The sequence below is a fragment of the Myotis brandtii genome, unplaced genomic scaffold (assembly GCF_000412655.1).
Source record: "Myotis brandtii unplaced genomic scaffold, ASM41265v1 scaffold230, whole genome shotgun sequence".
Taxonomy (NCBI): domain Eukaryota; kingdom Metazoa; phylum Chordata; class Mammalia; order Chiroptera; family Vespertilionidae; genus Myotis; species Myotis brandtii.
The window spans coordinates 1,681,465-1,686,780 of NW_005358650.1; the positions used below are offsets into that span (position 1 = coordinate 1,681,465).

At 34.4% G+C, this 5,316-nt stretch overlaps 1 pseudogene; it reads right to left on the reverse strand.

Annotated features, from left to right (window-relative positions):
- Positions 1–3,548: 3,548 nt before the first annotated feature.
- LOC102264029 lies at positions 3,549–4,252 on the reverse strand (annotated as a pseudogene).
- Between the last annotated feature and the right edge of the window lie 1,064 nt (positions 4,253–5,316).

Consider the following 5,316-nt stretch of genomic DNA (forward strand, 5'->3'; position numbering starts at 1 on the left):
GTTCTGTGGCACCCCCTGGTGGTCAACGCATGTCATAGTGATCTATTGAACTCCCAAGGGGACACTTTGCATATTAGCCTTTTATATATATACTAGTGGCCCGGTGCACGAAATTCGTGCACAGGGGAGGGTATGTTCCTCAGCCTGGCCTGCACCCTTTCCAATTTGGGACCCCTCGAAGGATGTCCTACTGCCAGTTTACAGAGATCGGGCCTAAACCGGCAGTCGGACATCCCTTTCGCAATCCAGGACTGCTGGCTCCTAACCACTCACCTGCCTGCCTGCCTGCCTGATTGCCTCTAACCTTGCCCCCTCCCTGCTGTCCTGATCACCTCCAACTGACCCCCACTGATGGCCTGCTTGTCCCCAATTGGCCCCCCTGCTGGTCTGCTTACCCCCAACGGCCCTGCCCCCCACCAGCCTGATCACCCATAACTGCCCTCCCCTCTTGGCCTCTAACCGCCTCTACCTCGGCCCCGCCACCATGGCTTTGTCCAGAAGAACATCTGGAAGGTCTCCCAGTCTAATTAGCATATTACCCTTTTATTAGTATAGATAGATAGATGCATAGCCCATGGACATGGGCAATAGGATAGTAATGACCTGGAGAGGTGGGTGGGGCTGGGAGGAAGAGGGGGGCTCTTATCGGGGGGAGATTGGGAGATATGTGTAATACTATCAACAATAAAAATATATTTTAAAAAAAGAAATGTGTACATTTCTTTTTAAAAAATATATAAATGTGTACAATAAAATATATTTTTAAAAAGAAATGTATAGGGGATTTTAAAATATTTATCTTTGTAACTCATATATTGAAGTTATATAGAAACACATTAGTTTCTAGAATGCTAATGTTGTTCTCTTAAACTTGAATATTAAAATTTATTAGCTCCTCATTTTTATAATAGGGACATCAGTCTCCAGTGTGCATGATCAAAGGCTGCCACCTTTGAATCAATATTTTTACAATGATACCTTAGCAAGATTATGATGTTGATAATAATATTGAAAATTTCAATTAGAAATAAAATTCAGAGTAAAAAATTTACTGCATTATCATATGGTTAAGAGGCTTGCTTTGCATTTTTGAAGATTGTCCTAAATATGTCACTGAATTCTGATGGATGTGCATAATATTTTGTTGTTGTTGTTTATCAGAAGTAAACCTTATGATTCTTATACAGAAGAAAGGAGCTAGAAGATTGTGAGATCACTTTGGTTTAGTCACAGCTTTTAAATTGAAATACACAGTAGTTTATTTCAAGTTTCAGTCCTTAACTTGTCTGTTCTTGATGAAACCCTCAAAGACTGTAGAAATACAATTCTCAATAAATCAGTGTATTTGCAGTATTTCTTGATTAAAAATCTAAAGCTTTAGGCATATAGCTTTAATTGTGACTATAATATGTTGCATTTTATTGTTTAATTATTGAAAATACAATACAGGCATTCCTTAACATATATTTCATGTGCAACTTTCTCTTTCTATGGCCACAGTTTAATTTAAAACAAATTATCTGTCACTCTTGACCTTGAAGTTTCTTCTTTGGGTGACTCTTTCATTCTGTTTTCAATATCTAAATCTATAAAAAGCAATAATGACAAGTACTGTCCTTAGTATCATGACATAATTTTTTAAAATCTCAATTAATCTCCAACATAATGTATAATATTAATCATATCTTAGGCTCTTCATTAAGTTTTCCTATGGGCACAGCAAGTGTGTCATTTTTCAAGACAAAAATATAAACTTTTCTCTTTTAAAACATAGATTAAAAAGAGAGAATCTTAAAGGAAGACTGGAGGAAATGCAGAGCCAATGAAGGCAGAAGCTATATATTACTTAGAAAACCAGGAACAAAATTTATAGTGCACTCTTTAAATAATATATTAGTTTGACTCCTGCTGGGCTATATATTTTTATATATTTAATGTGAGCTTGGGGACTCATTTATAATTGGACCAAATTAGTTTTACCTGCATCTATACTGAGTGGAGTTGCTGCTACTATAGGAAAGCAAGAAGAAAGAGTAATTTATACATGTCTGTTCTCTGAGTCTAGTTGAGTCTTACTGACTTATCACAAAACATTTGCTTTATAGAGTGTGCAAAGCAGCATTCAATATGTTAAGACTTCCTCATATGGCATAAATTCTATTGGCCATTAATAATATTAATCCTTCTGTAATTCATATGATTGTTAAAATTGAAATTATGTGTCCAGTTACGATGGAAAGTGAAGAACTGACAATTACTTCCTGAAGTATACTTTATTGGCTGAAAATAAACAGCTAAATAAATATCTCGCCTTCAGATTTAATCTATGGGAAAACTCTTGTCCTAAGACCTGTTTTGCACAGACCTCTCAGATATTTTTTTTCTTTTTTGTTTCCTAGTTTGGATTGACTAGTGTTTACAAAGTATTTGGAAGATGTAATGTGCTATGTAAGTGCTAATCCCAATAAAAGTATTTTAAACTGATTCTGAGAGCTGACTTGTGAAGCATGCAGCTTTGTGAGTGAATAGAGCAAAGATGACTAAAATCAACATCATTTGTAATTTAAAATACTCTGAACAACAAAAAAACGATCCAACTATGGCTTTCATTTTGGCAGGCTGCAAGTATAGATTGCTTAACAGTGGTAGCCTGTCAATATAAAGCATTTAGCACTTCACTAAGCAACTTGAGAGTTTTTGTACTTTAGGAAGAAATAATATATGTGAAATCAGATTTTATGAAACATTATTTGTGGTATGACTATATCAGTATTAAAAAGAAAACTACAACTCAACAAAAATATAAGAAAATAGAGTTTTTGTTATAGAACTTATCAGTGTAGAGAATGTTCAGAAAGAGGATACCCTCTCTATAAAGCCTCTATCCCCTATCCCCATCATGAATGTGTAGAGAGGTGAGTACAGAAATCAATTGCACAGAAAAAAGTATCATATTTATAAGGAAAGATTGAGAATAGATAAAAGATTGACAGCCATTCATAGGAAAAGTAACCTTGGAATGCATTTGAGCAGTTCCCACAATCTAGTTTCACAAAATACAAATATTTTTATTAAAGTAATAAATGTTGATTGAATTTTCAAAATACTTTTAAAACTTTGGGTAACGCTTTTATTTATTATGTTTTTATGATGCCAGTCTTAAAAGTAATTTAATTTTGCTCTTAAAGAATATCAAATGAGTAAGACAAATAATGAACTCTCAGAACTAACAGTCTGAAAAGCATAATAAAATATCTAAGTGAATGTCTACACTACAAAAGAGAATGTAGTTACATGATTAAGATACTGATTTGATATTTTGGGAATTCAGAGGCAGAAATTTTGCATCCATCATGAGGTATAAAGAATAATATTAAAATAATGTAGTTCTGCAAATATCTATTTATATCTATCTATCTATCTATCTATCTATCAATCAAATTGTTTCAGAGAGAAAGATTTAAGGTTACAACAGCAGGAAAAGATTACTTTGGTTCATTAATTCTACAACTCTTTATTTTGATTCTTTTTTTTTCAAACCATTAATATTTTATTTAACAAAAACAACTGGGATATTTCTAGAGCTTACAGTATATTTAATATAAAAATAAGGAATTCTCCAAAAATGCAAAACTTATGGATCCAAGCTAGACAGAAATTTATTTCACATTTCAGTTACCCAAAACAACAGCTTGTGGTCGCCTCCAACTACACATAGTGGGAGAGTTCTATGCCAGGAAAGGCCAGATCCAACGACTACTGAACCAAGGAGGATGGGCTGAGGGTGTCCTAAATGATGAACTTGAAACTGGCTTGCCATTTTGCCAGGATAACCAGTGGTTGCAAACAAATTTTCATTAATTGTGGACCACCTAAATATGCAGGCTCGATCCATGTGGACAGGTCTCTTCACTTGAGGGTAACTGGATCGAGTAATATCCCAAATTAACCAATCATTCCCTGCAACAGCTCCAACTTTGAAGGTGTTTTTTAAACACCAGTGTGCTGACATTAATGGTATCTGTTCTGATTCAAGAGATAAAATAGCCTGTTGGGACATAAGATCATAAAATCGGATTGTTCCATTCTTCTCTGCAACCATCAGCTTAAAAGATTCCTCAGGATGCCAGCACACACTCATTCCAGGGGAATTAAGAGCAAAATGAGATGTCTGTACTCCGTCCAAGTTCCAAATCCTAAGAAAAGAAAAGGAGTATAACTTTAAATATTTTTGATATATCACTACTAAAAAATACAATTTCCATGAATGTATTCAAAGCCATTAACTAAAGATTACAAGGTAGACATTTGTACTTAAAGTGTATCTTTCAAGGAAAATGATAATATAATTATTTTAGAAATTTGTGAAAGCAGTATGAAGAATTTAACTTTTATCATACTGAAGCACAGAAAAACAGTCACATACATTTTCTCATTAATTAACTTAACACCGTAACACTTGTAACCAAATTATTCGTATACTCCTTATTTTGTGGGCAAAATCTTAAACTAATCAGGTTGCATTCCTGCATCAGTAGACATTTCAATTAACAATAATTTCTACAAAGGGTATCTCACTCTCCTTGTATGTCAAAGCTTGAGCAGTTGTAACAATAAAGTAGCCTTCTACTGGACAAGGTCATGAAACTGTGAACACGTGTTGGACGCCAGTGCTAGAGAAGAAAAACACAGCTCTGGGCTTCGCAGGAGCTCACAATCCGGGACAGGTGTGGTTCAGCGTGAAAAGTGCTGCACGGAGGGAACCGGGAATCGCCAGAGACTATTTTGATTCTTATATTTAAAAACAAAGGTCTTGAATTTAAAAGTGCATTACTTTGTTAATAAATGAAAGCTGTGTATGTATGGTTCATAGATTAATTTAGCTTATTTTTTTTCTGTTGGAAAACATTACTAAGACTAATGTGTTTAAGGAAAATTTACATGTTTTTTAAAAATTTGAACAAGATTCATTTCCATATTTTAACCTAAATTTTGGGCAGATAGGAAAAAATCATCATGCTTCAATCATTTCATTGGCCAGTGGACCCTCTGAGTAATAAAATTGGAGATGTGGCTGTCCAAAATGTAAAGAAAACTAGATACTCTAATGGTAGTAAAACTATATTTTTATTATTATTCTAATCCCTTCTACTGTTGATCTTATTTTCATATTGTAACCCTTAGATATCTAGGGCCCTTGTACTGCTTCTTAATCTCCCATCATCCATATTTCTGGGCCCCCATCACTCACCTGTTTCCTTTCTCCTATTAGAGTTCCTTGTATATTTCTTCTAATATGCACACTCATTGAGAAAT